This window comes from Phyllostomus hastatus, unplaced genomic scaffold (genome assembly GCF_019186645.2).
Source record: "Phyllostomus hastatus isolate PE091 unplaced genomic scaffold, TTU_PhHast_1.1 phas_scaffold_182, whole genome shotgun sequence".
Lineage (NCBI taxonomy): Eukaryota > Metazoa > Chordata > Mammalia > Chiroptera > Phyllostomidae > Phyllostomus > Phyllostomus hastatus.
Window position 1 is genome coordinate 22,031,018 of NW_025334013.1, and position 15,216 is coordinate 22,046,233.

Sequence of the window (15,216 nt, forward strand, 5' to 3'; positions counted from 1 at the left end):
GTGGGGCAGCAGGACACTTTTGGGAACTACTGGCTCTCTCTAGAGTGTGAGGGGCAGGCAGGTAGGAGAGGGGAGGAACTGCCTACATGGCAGGAGCCAAGAAATGGGAACTTTTCCTAAATATTTATAGAAAGCTGCTGAGGGGTTGTAAGCATGGGGCTGACATGATCAATTAAGATGTTCTAAAGGTTGTGGCTGGGTGACTTAGTTGGTTAGAGCATCGTCCCATACACCAAACTATTGTGGGTTCGATCCCTGGTCAAGGCACATAGCTAGGTTGTAGGTTTGACCCCCGAATTAGAGCGCACACAGGAGGCAACTGATCAATGTTTCTCTCTTACATTGATGTTTCTTTTTCACATCAATATTTCTTTCTGTTTGTCTTTCTTTCTCTCCCTCATTCTTCTTCCCCCTCTCTCTCTAAAATTAATAAACAAATCATTGGGTGAGAATTAAAAAAAATAGATGTCCTAAAGAGCAGCTAGGGTGACAGCTCTGGTTGGAAAAGCACCTACTGCTGGTGACAGGACATGGGTCTTGAAAGGAGCCAGCAAAACATCAGATGGAGGGGGCACTCCTCCAGGCAGGTGTTGGTGCTCAGCCCTTTTATCTTGCAGAAAGGGAGAAATCAAGAGTCCATGGAGAGGCTGGGACCCTGTGTCTGTAATCATATGTCCAAATTCAAACCCAAAGGAAGTGAAGGGTCTCTTCACCTGAGGAGTTGAGAGATGCTGAAAGGCACAAGAGTAGCTTCTGATGTATCAGCAAGGCTTTTACTGAAATAATGCTACATAAAACCACCCCAAATCTAGTCACATACAATAGTAGTCTTTTATTTTCAAACCCACAGGTCAGTGTGGGGGCTCTGCTTCAGACTGCAGGTTAGCTGGAGAAGCCCCCTTGCATGTGTTTCATTCTGTAGCCCAAAACATCCTTCTCACTGCATGAGATGTGTGCTTCCAGTGAGGGGAGCAGAGGTATGAGGTGCCTCCTGTTGCCACTTCTACCCACATTCCATTGGTCAAAGCAAGTCACGGCCAACCTTAACATCAGTGGGATGAGGGTCTATACTCCTCTCATGAAGGTGTGGTGGCAGGAAGAAATTACCACTGGAACAAATACCTACCCATCACAGTTACCAGCAAGGAGTATTCACTGACCCACGAGCAAACCTGCCTGGTCACAGCAGGGAAAAGTACCACGCACATGGTCACGCTCTCAGTGGGCTGTGAGAAGACCAGCTGGAGAAGACCAGCATGCCTGCAAGAAGCCTACCTATAGCTCATTCCTTTCAAGGACACCACCTTAAACGAGGGTCAGAAATCCATCAGCGGTCACATGCATTTTACTGGGGAAGGAGTATAGTAGAGGTCATGTCTTTATTGTGAATGATATTCATCCTGAGATTGAAGCATAGTTTGGAGCTGGTCCACCAGGAGTCTGATTTGCTGGGAAGTAGAGGAGCTTACAGGGAAGTGGGTCCCCCTGGAAAGTCCGGGTGGAGGTGCATGATGTGGAGGGAGGTGGGGGGTGGAGTACCAGAAGAGGGAGAGACTAGCAGCATGCCTCATCCATTGCTCAGTGTCACTGGGGGTGGGGGTAGGTACAAACATTCAGTTATAAGGAAAATAAGTCCTGGGACGTAATGGGCCGCATGGTGACAACAGTCAACAGTATTGTATTATACCCTTGGCAGCTGCTAAGAGAGTAGATATTAAAAGTTCTATATGGATTTACCAATTCTGGACATTCCACATAAAGAGAGTCACACGATATGTGACTTTTTTATGTCTGGTTTTCTTCACTTCTCACAATGTTTTTAGAGCTCATCCTCATGGCAGATGTATCATTTCATTCCCTGGCTGATACTTCATTCCCTTTGTACCGTATAGTGTCTGCACTAAGCATGACAACATTTAAAAAAAAATTCTCATTACAAGAAGATTGTAACTGTATGGTGATGGGTGGTAACTACATTTATGGTGATGATCATTTCACAACATAGACACATATCAAATCATTATGTTGCACGCCTGAAGCTAAGACAATGTTATATGTCAATCATATCTCAATTAAGAAAGAATTCAATAAAGATGTTACAAATTACAGTAAATAACATTTATTTGTGTTTTCTAAGTACATATTTAGTGAATATGAAAAAATTACCTTGATTTTTATCTAAACAAATAGACAAAATGAAAGTGGCTTCAACAAGCTGGCATGGTGGCTCCATGGTGTCTTTAGGGAGCAAGACTGTCACCCTCAGTGTGTGGCTTTCATTCTCAAGGCCGTCTTGTGGCCTAAGGTGTTTGCTAGAGCTCCTGCCATCACATCTGCTGCATTCTGGGAAAAATAAGGAGGAGGTGAAAGGAAAGTAGAAGGGTGTACCTTCATATTTTCATCATTTTGGGGAGATGGCTCTGCACAGCAGTTCTGCTTAAATCTTATTGATCTAACTTACTCTCACAGGCATACGGCTGCAAGGAGGCTGGGAGGTGGAGTCTTTTTGCCGAATGGCAATATGTCCAGGCAAAAGTTTGAGTTCTTTTAACTAAGTAAAAGAATGTAATTGGTATTGAGGGAGTACAGCCATTCTCTTCCAGAAAGAGAAAACACCAGGTAGACACCCCTGAAATCAGACATTAACCTTGATCTAGAACTGGCAGCTATCCTGGTAGTAGTTGCAATATTGGTGTCTTTGTCATTGCTACAAGAGTAGACACATGCAATAGTTGGTGGCAGAAGTGATTTCCACAGAGAAATCACTTGAGGGAACAGGAAGACGATGATGGACATCAGTAGTTGTCAAGAAAAACCACATCTAGAGTACACATGGACCCTGGCAGGAGACTTCCAGAGAGTCCTACAGAGTCTGTTAAGTCCAAACTAGCAAAATACTGTGTGTGTCTGGAATTGTGAGCTCTTCCTTACCCCAGGAGGAATAGCCCAAGAGACAAAGGTCACAAGTCTTTGTCTTGGCCCGCTGATTTTTTTTTCTGGTCATATAGCATCCATGCCCTCAGTCTCCCTCTGTCCCCATGACTCTGCCCCAAGCTCTTCTTGGCTGCCTGTGTTACTGAGCTATGGAAACTGTGTTCTGATCCACAGGGACTTCTTAAAACTGAGAGCTGTTTGTGAGACCTGAAATTGTGTTCGCAGTGATTTTATTCAAAGTAATAACAGCATCAGATGCTGCAGAAATCTCATCCTCATGATCATAAGCATTTATAATGGCCCATCATTGAACAAGTGCTTACATTGGAGGGGAATTTCCATGGAGAAAGTCAATCTTTTAAACAAATGTTAATTTTTTGTAAGGAAATCAAATGAGATGTCAAACTGTCTCCACCATTATGTCGCCCTTCCCTCCTGAGCACTTACTGCTCTGATCAGTGTGACATTTCACGTGCAGCAGTGCAGATGGGAAATTTGCCTCCTGGTGGAGACCCCTCGTTTGCCCATTTGTCAGCTCTGCTTAAACATCGAGTGCCCGCTCTGGTTTTATAGTAAACAGAACATAGGGACAGAGTTGTAGACTGCCCTTTGGCCCCAAACAGATCTTAAAGTGTTGGCTACCCTTTGGTAGGGGAATGAAGGAGATCTTTCCCATAATAAATAAAATCAAACTTTGAAAGACAGCATTGGAGTATGTGTGTTAGGATCTGGTGGGCTAGGGGCACCCAAGTCCTGACCAGTCTTGTTCCCTTCACAGAAGGTCAACCTGGGCTGTGACCCTTGTCTCCTTAGCTGAGACTCTGGCCCCTTGTTTGGACCCATCCCAGTTCCATGTGCTGCTCTGCTGCCTCACAGCACTTTTGGAAACACCCATTTTGGGCCCCCTGGTGAGCCTCCTTCCCAAGCATACCCCTACTCTCCCACCTGCTCACCTCAAGAGTGAGCCCAGGCATTGACCAAAGGGCACTGGGCATGTTGTTATCTTATTCCTTGGATGCTCTTGTCATTGTCTCTAGGAATGTCAAGCTTCCCAAAGCCCTAAGAAAAATATGAGGTCTGAGGAAGATAACTGTTGAACTCAAAATATAAAAAGAAAGCAGCAAAGTCAAAATTAATAAGTTTGTTTAATGTTTGTGAAGTGTAACATTCAGTCACATTCACTAACTTATAAGTTTAATATTCATAAAAATGCCATTATGCTTACAAACTTTGCAGGTTAAATTGTCTCACTACGAGAATTCCCAAGGGTGCATGACGATTGCTGAGAAACTGTAGTCAACCATAAATTAAATCAGTTACTCAGAGCAAATTATCTCAAAAGCAAGATAATAAAAGATCCTTTCATCTTTTTACAACAAAAATTTATATTTGATGTTAAATGTAGGTATACATTTACATATGTTTGATGTGATGTGGGTTAGAATCCCCAGAAATGAGTGCTCAGGGCCTATGAAAGCCATCAAAAGCCTCTGAGTGTATGATCTTGGAAGACTGTGATTAAATATTTGAGAATCTGCTTTATTGTACACCAAGCAGTTTCAAAGCGACTATGGCAGTGGTTATATAAATTATGGTAAACAATGGACTACTATGCAGCCATTCCAAAGAGCAAAGTGTATTTGTATGTGCTAATAGAAGACATCCAGGGTATGTTACTACATGAACAAAGATGTTGGAGAACAATATGTTCGGTATGATTTATTTTTGTCAAAATACTTTGTGTGGGTGCATAAATAAATATGCAAATGCATGCCAGCATATGTGAAAATGTCTACAAGGAGCCACAGAAAGAGCAGTCATTTATCTCTGGAGATCAGAAATGAGAAATTGGGAGTGGGGGGAGAAGACTTCAATTTTTATAACAATAATCTGACTTGCAAGAAAAACATTTAGTGGGTACATATTAATTTATAATTTTATAAATAACACTCAAATTACTGAAAAGGAGTTTTATGCAAGCTGACAGGCAAAGGAGAAGTTCATAAGCCAGGAATTGGCACTATTAACCTGGCACTGTCCATGGGGAGCAGCAGAGCATGGAGACCTGAACACCTGTCAGTACAGAGGTGAGCGTCCAGGGATGGTCAACAGACTCGCCATCGCCTAAGAAACACATCCTCTACATATTTGTCCCTCATTCCACATTTGTCAAGCAACCTTCTGATTCAATGTAATTCCAGGATTCCACCAATATTTATTGAGCACTGATTTTATTAGTTGTCTATGGCTGCTGTAACAAACTTAGTGACTTAGAACAACACAAACATTATATTACAAAGGTTCAGAAGGGATCAGAAGTCCTAAATGGGGCCCAGTGGACTGAAATCAAGGTGTCAGAGGGCTGCATTTCTTTCTGGAGGCTCTGGAGGAGAATCCATATTTTGCCTCTCCAGCTTCTAAAGTTTGCTCTCATTCCTTGGCTTGTGGTCTCTTTCCATCTTCAAAACCAGCAGCATTGCATCTTCAAGTCTCTCTCTGACCTTCTGCTTTCCTCTTCCACTTACACAGATGCTTGTGATTTACATTGCACTCTCCTGAAAAACCCAGGATCACCTGGGTTTTCTGCAGGTCAGCTGGTTAGCAATTAAAATTACTTTGCCATGTAACCTAACATATTCACAAGTTCCAAAGATTAGGATGTGGACATTTTTGGGGGGACTGATATTCTGCCAACTAAATGTCAAATGCATTTGGGAGCTGAGAATACAATTATGCATAGACGCAATCCTTGTACTCAGGAGCTTTCAATCTGCAAAGGAGGCAGCTGCCATGCTTGACCAAATGTGGCATTTGTAAATGGGAAGGAGTGGCCCAAACCAGTTTTGAGAACTTTAGCTCATCATTCATGTCAAAGGTGTAAAGCGTCCATTGAAATATTGCAGGGTGAGAGCCGGAGTGATTTATTGGAGTGAGCTGTCAGTGCACTGTGCATCCGCCACTACCCAGTGGGGCAAGGATGGAGGTCCCCATCACCTTAAGCCAAGTTAGGAAGGGGGCTTTAAAGAGACTCTTGGTGAGCTTAATGTGTGTCCATCGCAGAGAGGGGGAGACAATGATCTGGTGTCTGACTCTCACAGAAAAAAAATCTAAAGCAAGAAGTCAAGACTTGGCTGAGGGGTGAAGGAGAAAGAGAAAGGTCAGGCTGCCCTGGAGATCAGCTACACTTACACCATCCAAGTAGGGTGAGGGGGAGGCTAGTTCCCCATGGGCCAAGTGGATCCACAGAGAGAACTGTCTGGGAGCCATCTTCAAAAGGAATGTACCTGAGAAGGGTCCTTGAGTCAGCCTTGAACATCAGTCAAGCCCAGAGAGAATCCATATAAATCACTGCAAGTCCAGTAAGGCCTTGCGTGCCCTTCCTTTCTCTCCCTCTTCCTGATTTATCCCTGGAGGGGTCAGAGGCAGCCTGGCGGGGGTGGAGAGGAGAGGCAGATGTGCGAGGAGAGGGAAAGAAGACAACACCACACCCTGTTGCTTCTGTCCCTACAGTGCTGAAGCAGGACCAAGGTGGGGAAGGGAAGGAGCTTTCACTTTAAATAAAGCTTTGAGTTTTAACTCTTATACTATTATTTATATTATATTATTTAATCATTATAATTATAATTATAACTATAATATAATTAGTATTAAATATTAATAGTTAAAATTTAGCTATTAACTGGGTGTTTTAATTACTAAAATGAGATCATTTGGATCCTGAAAAGTGACCAGAGGACTTTATTATAAAGAAGTGACCAGCCCAAATTATTACCCCAGAGGTAGGAAAGCAAAGATGAAAAGAATAAGTGTGAGAAAAAAGAAGTTTTTGTTGCACCCTTGCCTCCTTTTGCTCATTCAGGGGGCTCGTCCTAAGTGCTTCAGTTCTCCACAATGGAAACCCATGCCGAGGTCCACCTGGCTGAGCCCCAGTGTCCAGGCCACTGCTTGCTGATGCCTCTCTCTAGGTTTTGGATCCCAGCCTAGATTTTCTATGGCTGGGTTGGGACTGGGCTCATCCTGGGCTCCAGTCCTCACCCACTGAGTGGCCTCACCCACTGACTGGGTCTCAAATCTAATGGCCCTTAGGGTTCCAGATTTCCTTCGGAGGTCAACTGTCTACCTGAGGCAGGCAGGTCCAAACTCCATTCGGTGTCTCTCCTTTCATCCCACCAAGCATCTAGGCTGTCCTTCAAACTCACGAGAGTTTGTCCAGTTTGGACAAAGCCATCTGTGCTTTTTCCTTCAGGCCTGAGTGACCAGGATGGGGGCATTTGTGGTTGATTCAGTCATCTTGCGTGCACACTGAGCTGCTAGATGGCCAGAGCAGGGCCTGAACCTGGGGCTCAGGCTCAGAAAGTGTTCCCATGCCAGGCGTCCAGTGCATGTGTAAGCCTCCCCTTCACTGCACTTCTGACCTTCTGCTTGTAAAAATCCACTCACGGCAGAGAAGGGTTGAAATCCTTACTGTGTCTGCCATTTCCCATCAGGCTCTGGTCACCCTTTGCAGTTTTGTGTCTGATCACTCATCCACCTGCAGCCTCACTGGGTTCTCACTGGGCAGCTGTTCAGAGATGACAGCAATAACAACAACAACAACAGTAATAATAATGACTACTGCCAGAGTGCTTCCTATGTAACCGACACTAAAAACTCTCTATTTGTTCACTTTTCAAATCTCCACTTCAATCCTGTGAAGTCAATACTGTTATTACTGCTTTCTTTTTTTTTAATTTTAATTGTTGTTTCAGTACAGTTTTCTGTCTTTTACTCCCATCCCTGCCCCCCAGTCCTCCCCACCTCCCTCCCATTTCCACACTCCCCTAGTTTCTGTCCATGTGTCCTTTACAGTTGTTCCTGTAAACTCTTCCTCTTTTATTCCCTCCCCTCTCCCCTTTGGCCACTGTCAGACAGTATTGTTGCTTTCTTTTTTAATAGACAAAGAAACAGAGGTACAGAGAGGTTAAGTAACATGCCTAGAATCACACAGCTAGCAAGGAGCAGAGTCAGGTTCCAACCTTAGCACACTGACTCCAGAGTACAAAGGCTTAATTTGTACTTCTGTTTCTGAAATACAATGAGGGCTTTTACATTTCTTTGCCTTTATTTATACTGCTCTCCATCTGTGACTACCAGATCAAATGTTCTTTCTCTCTCAAATTCCCCTAGCCCTCCCACCCCCTGCCAGCAAGAGGACTTCTTTGCTGCCCATCTGGGCTGTCATTGCACTTGCTATTCACTTCTGCTAGAGGATCTCATTGCACTGTCATTGTCTGCACCGAGGTCTGTCTTCTCAGATAGATAGAGGATCCCAGAGGCAAAGGTTGTGTTTATGTAGCCCCAGGACTTATTGAAGAATGGCAGTGAACTGAACTGCATTGATTTCTCCCTGGCCCTCACACCTATGATTGTATCCCATCTCCCTGATTCAGGCAAGGTGATTGCAAATATGTAGGCTGTTGGGCTCTTTGACAGAGCTGAGGACCTTGAAAGGCATTCAGAGCCTGGGTCAAGCATTGAGGCAAATACAGTGTGGGGCCTAGATGGGCTCTTTTACTTCTGTCTCCTCCCCTGGGCTGCCAAGTGCTCCAATTTGCTTTGTCCTCAGGACCTCAGCCAAAGTCTGGCAGGCCTGGCAGGCTCAGGGGACTTAGGTACTGACACATCTGTGCCGGCTGAAAATGCCTATTGGTCTCTTTGCCTCTCCCAATACTGCTGCCTCCAGGACTCAGAATTTCTGGGAAGAAGACCACTGTCTGAAGGGTCCAACTGGAGAAAACTCCCAAGTCCACGATGACTAGGAAAAAGGGATAGGACAGAGGCCTGAGTCACTGCATGAGTTAATGTAGGAAATTCTAGTATGTTCTTTTCCAAGACCTTCCCCGGCACCCCTGGTGCCCTTGCAGGCTCCTTACTCGCCTGCCAGAAGAGAAGTCTCACTCACCATCCCCATTTATTTCTTTCACAGAGCCTCAGACCTGGAAGCAGCCTTCAAATCGAGCCATGTCCACCTGTCAGCACCTCATCCAATTGCTGGTTTTGCTGGGAAGGTCATTGTCCTGTTAAATTCCTTCAATGGCTGCTGTTAGCTCTTAGGGCACATTTCAAAATTCTCCATAGAAGCCTTCATAATCTGGCCCCTGCCCACTTCTCCAGCCATGTCTCTGGTCATCTCCTGTGCCTCACTGTGTTCCAGCCACATTGACCTTCTCTTCATTTCTCCAGCTTCTATACTCCCTCTCTTCTCCCCCTCTCCTAGCTGAACTCATCTGTCAGAGAATTCTTCACTTTAATGGTCTTTTCAAAGAACCTGCTTCAATGATTTATTGGTCTCTTGCTTCATTGATTGATTGATTCATTCATTCATTCAGCCAATCGATCACTTTTAGATATTCTACTCTCGGGTTGGAGCTATGTGTCTGGAATTGTGATTGGCTCATTACTTGGGTCAGTAATTCTGTGAGTCCCACTAGGGTCAAGGTAGAGATGAACTTCTCCCAAAGACCAATCCAGTGGTGAAGGCCCCAGGCACAGTGGTTGTTAGCAGTCAAGAGCATGGGCTCTGAAGTCAGACTGTCTGCATATTTTGAATGTCCCTCTATCATCACTGCTGTGAACCTGGACAAATTGCTTTGCTTAGTTCCCCCTCAATCTCTCTGTTCATAATATGGGAATAATTATAGTCTCTGTTTCTTAGGATTGTTAATATAAAGCCACCTAGAATAGTGCCCCTCACATAGTACTCATTACATAAGAGTTTGCTGTGACAATATGAAAGAAACTTTACATTATCTATATTTATAATATTCCTTACAATATTCCATACATATATACATATGTATATAGTATTCCAAATATATACAGGGAAAACAATATCTCCCAACTACCATAACCCCTATAGGTTCTTTTTCCTACAGGCAACTGTAAATCTATTCTCTTATGTATTTTTCCAGAGATACTCTATGCACTTACAAATGTATGCGTGCATTTCCATCCATCTATCCATCTATCCATCCATCACCTACTGGCACCAAATGATAGCACTCCACATATTCTTCTGATTTCTGATCTTTGCTTTTATTCAGAAAGATCTCCAGTCAGCATTCAAAGTTCTTCATACTTCCCTCTGAAGGCTGAAAAGGTACAAAAGATGATGCAAGAAGCAGTGACCCACCATCCGGGGACTCACAGGGGCCCTCTTACCATGGGCCCTCACTTCACAGCCCCTTTTCTCTGGAGGTTTAATGTAACTAAGACAGTGGTTCCCACAGTTCAGTGTACATAAGAATCACTTGAAAGGTTCTTAATAGTTCAGATTCCAAGGACCCATTCCCTAGAGATTCAGATACAGTATGCTCAGGCTGGGCCCGAAGCATGCAGGTGATTACGGTGCAGAGAGTTCACAGAAATTACACTGCCACAAGGAGAATTTCATGCCCAGGAGAGACAGCTTCTATGACCCACGCATTACCCAGTGCAAGACCCTGAAGTGCAAACATACAGTGCAGCCCTTACAAACTCATGACCCAACTGGGTGGCAAAACTCACTCTGAAATGTGCAGGCAGAGAGAAGTGAGCAGTGCAGACAGCCTGTGCTGTGGTTTCGGAACATAGGTTATTGAAGGTTCTGGAAGTTCTCCTGGAAGAAGGGAGACTTAAGAGGGACCTTGAAAGGATAGAGACAGAATGGGTAGTGGGACAGAATATTGACTGACCTGGACCACAAAGATGTGCTGGAAAGAAAATCACACTATAAGGGGAGAACTTAGTCATAGCAAGTTGTAGGACACCTCTGTGCAAATCAGAAAACAAAGGTACCTTCTCTGAGCAAATGGTGTGGGGCTGGGCAACTGGATGGTACCCATGGTCAAAGTAAAAGCAACCTTTCTTTAGGGGGTCCAGCTTTGTGCCAGGCTGAGCTGGTTACTGAGAGTACAGTTGAAGGTTCAGCTTCCACTCATCCTCTTGGCCTTTGCGCAGTGCACAAACTGCCCGACCACACATGGGAACACGGGCAAAAGCAGACCCTTAAAGAAATAAATGCTGAGATGTCACAGAAGCAGGAAGCATAGGAGAAGCAGGGTTAGGCATGGGAAAAGTAATTAATTTAATTCTCTGTTGCAGAATACAGGCTTTAGGGTGATTCAAGTTAGATCTACCTAGTGAGCAGCTGCATAATGGAATCCGGGCTGATACCCAGGAAGAACTTGGACACTTCAGCTGTAGACTGATCATCAGGTTGCACCTCTGGCATACCTCTGGACCCCGTATCCTACTGGAAGGGTAGGACAGGTATATACATTGTACATACACACACCCACACACATTGGCACAACCACCTGATGGTGTACGTGGCACAGTCTGGGAACTCAAAGAAGAAGGCAACAGCGAGTGCCAAGATTCCACAGAAGCTTTCTTGGAGGAAGTGGACTTGATAGGTGTGGCCAAGCTTAGGAAAATAGGGAAGCCTCACACCGTTTAGAGTGGCTGGCTTCTTCTGCTCATTCATATTTCAGCTCAACTGTCACGTGGCATGGCCTTCCATGGCCACCCCAGAAAAGTAACCCTCTAGTCCCTTTCAATCCATTACTGTTTTATATTCTTCTGAGCACTTACCCTCACCTGAAATTATTTTATTTTCTATTTGCTGGTTGACTTGTTTATGTGTTTACATGTTTATTGTGTGTCTAATTCCATTGAGGTGTAAATCTCCTTTGAGTCAGGGATTTTATCTGTCTTGTTCAGCCCTATATCCTCAGTGTCTGGCACATTTCACGTGCTCAGTAGATATTTTCTGAGTGAATGAATGAATGAATGAATGAAAAGATGAAATAAAAACATACACAACTCCACTGCGAGCAGGAGATTGTTCTGTATTCCTTTGTCTTATTTGTGGGAGAGGCAGCCCTTTATTTCCCTGGCCTGTAAACTCACCCCTGTCAGATTTCTAAAGCTCTGCCCTCCTGTCTGTGGACCTTGGCCTTAGAAATAGCTGTGACCAGTCCACCTATGGTCATTGTTGTGGCTGCATTCCCCAAACCAGCCAGACTTGATCCCCTAACACCCCATTCTACATCTAAGCCCTCTCTCTGCCCTCTTTCCATATCACCTTGCTGCAATGACTCCCTCAGGAACTCGAAGGATTCTTTTTCTATTAGTGAAAATCTTTGTGAAAATTGAGGAGGCAAATGCTGCGGAATTTGTCACTCTATCCAGGACAGCATGGATCTGGAAGTGTTCAGACATGTAGATATGAAAGCATGGGTATATTTAGCTGGAAAATGCACAGGGACTTTACACTTTGAACAAAACCCTTAGCCAGAGGAAAGACTTAGTGATTTAAGAAATGTCTTTTAAGCCAGTATCTCTCTGGACCAATGGTTGGAACTGTTCCAAGGTAAATAAGTCAGTCTTGTTCTTCTAGGATCAGGTAGCGTTGAGAACTTTAATGACCAGCAACCTGGAATAATCCATCAGGGCTCAGCTGCAAATCTAAGAGCAACTCTTTCTCTCTTAAAAAGAAGACCTTTGAAATAATATCAGTTATTCCTTCCCCCAAAACCTTTAAATAAAATTCGATTTAAAAATCTATTTTAGTGTGAAAGTGCATGTTCATTGGAGAAAATTTAAAGACAATGATAAAAAGAAAAACATTATTACTGTCATCATTCTATAACCTCCATAGAAAAGACCACTGTTAACAGTGCTCTCTTTCTCTCTCTATCTCTCTTTTACTATCTAGTCCTTTTTTCTTAGGAAGGCACATGAGTTATATTCTGTAAATGTTTTTCTTCCAAATCATGTGGCCACACGTGTGGGACCCTGTTCACATGCACACACACACAGTGACCATTTAGTGATGTCCCTTTATATTCTGAGAATTATGGTTTTGCCTGGCTTTATTGCGTTCGTATTATTTTTATTCCTTGATATATGTAAACATTCTCTTTTGCTGGGCATTTGAGTTGTTTTAACCCTCTACCTCCTTGTCTGTGAAATAGAGGCAATAAAGGGATAGACCTCATTCACAGGGATAAGATGAGGTAATGCATGTGAAGGGTTTGGCAGAGTGCCTGGCCACTTTATGTGCTCAATAAATAAATATTAGATTTACTTATTACCATCAACTTTGACCTGATTAAAAATGCTGTAAAGATGATCCTGGTAGCTAAATCGCAGTGTAAATCCTTGCATGTTGCCTAGAATAAATTTCTAAAAATAGGATATCTAGATCCAAGATTATGAATCCTTTTAGAGATTTTGATGTAGATTGCTAAAATCCATTGGTATGGGTGCCTATTTCTACTGCCCAGCTCAGCACTCAGCAATAGTATGTATTATTATAGTTTTCAATTTAATAGGCATGTTGTTTACATTTGAATGTCTTTACTAATGAGGCGAACATCATTTTCATGTTAGGTTGGCCACTTGTATTTCTTCATTTGTACTTTATCAGTTTATGTGTTTTGTCCAGTTTTTCCTATTGTTACAGAACAGATCAGGGGGCTGAAGGATATAAAAGACCCCCCTTTTTTCTGGGGGGTTCGTCCCCCATACTAGGTTCACTTTGTCTGCCGCCAGAGGAAAGGCATCTCTCAATGTCAGAGATTGGTGAAAAGGAAAGGAATTATTATTTATTTAAAGGTTATACAGACTAAAGTTCTTTAGAATACCCACAAATGCACACAGTTCTTCCTTCCCCTTCTGCCCAGTCTGGGGTACCATACTTCAGGAAAGAAGTAGAAGTCTGTGGTTCAGGCTCCCAGCACCATCCACGTGGCAAAAAGGGAGCGCTTCCAAAGCTGCGTGGTCCCGAAAAGACGCCTAATGGCTGCCCCACCTGTGTTTCAATCCCAGCGCCAGTCTTCCTGTGCAGCCCCATTTCTGGCTCCTCCCACGATTGGCCACAGCTGCCTGCATTCGGGGCAGGTGTGGCCCTGTGGTGTGGAGCCAATCATCTCCAAGCTCTTCTGGACCCCATTACAAATCTCTATTTGGGGTCCCCATCTTGGCTGCACCCTGTTAACACTATTAGGGGCTTATTTTTTTCCTAATTGATATTAATTTCTCTGCAGTTAGGACATGAGCGTTGTGTGTGTATGGGGCAGAGAGAGAGAGAGTGAGTTTCCAGTTTCGGTTGTGTTCTTGAAACTTGATTTATGGACTTTTTCAAGAAGAGAAGCTTTTTAAGAATATTTATGTTGTCAAGCCCTACATTTTCTTCTGCTACATCTTTTCTTTCTTTGCCGTGTGGTTGAGAGATCTCTTCTCTGCCCAGAGGCCGTGTATTTATCCTCGTTTTACCTTTATTTTAGTTGTTTTATGGTTTTATCTTTCACATTTATTTTTAAATCAATTTGGTCTTCATTTAGGTATGCATTCAGATGCAGTGATCCAATTTTATTAATTTTCAAATAATTAGCAAGTTACTTCACCACAATGTATTGAATAATTTATTCTTTACCCAATGGCATAAAATGCTGCCTTGTTTGTGTGGGTCTGCTTGGGGGACTTCTAGTGCATTGCAGTTGCGTCTCCATTCTTACGCCCACACCACACTCCCTTAATTAATGCACCTTTAAAATATGGTTTAATATCCAAAAATAAGTGCCTCCTTTAATTCACTGTTTCAATTTTTATTTTGATGTCTCCCATGTTTATTCTTTCAGAATAATTTAAAAGCCGGTTAACCAAGTTTCAAAAAATTCTATTTAAATGCGTATAAGAATTATATTTTATTTATGAATTAATTAGAAGTAAATTGAATTCTTAAAATGTTGAGACTTCATATTAAGACACATGGTAGATTTTGACAATAATTCACTTTCTTTTCTGTTCCAGGGCAGGGTTTTTAACTTTTCTGTGGTATAAGGTTGGATGGATTTCTATTCAGCATTTAATTGAGAGTCTTTTAATTTTAACAAGAGAGCTCACTTATCTCTTTCATATCTGTTGTTGCAATTTTTAAAAGGTGGAAAAAATGGGTGACTTTATTTCTGTTATTTGAAGGTTTTTGTCTTTATGCTTTCTCATTATTTTCTTTGTTTTTGTTGTTGCTGCTCTCTGGAAATGCAATTTTTCTGTGCTTCTTGCCTGACTAATTTGAAGTTCATATCCTGTTTTTCTCCTAAAGAGCTGTTTTTAAATTAAAAAAAAATGAGCAAGCTCTCCCTACTTTATTTAAAAAAAAAAACCCTTTATCAATACCCTAGTGAACAAAGGAGAAATCTAGTAAATTTGGCTTCTCTCCTCTCACCTTCCTTAGTAAAGAAGAAGAAACAAAGA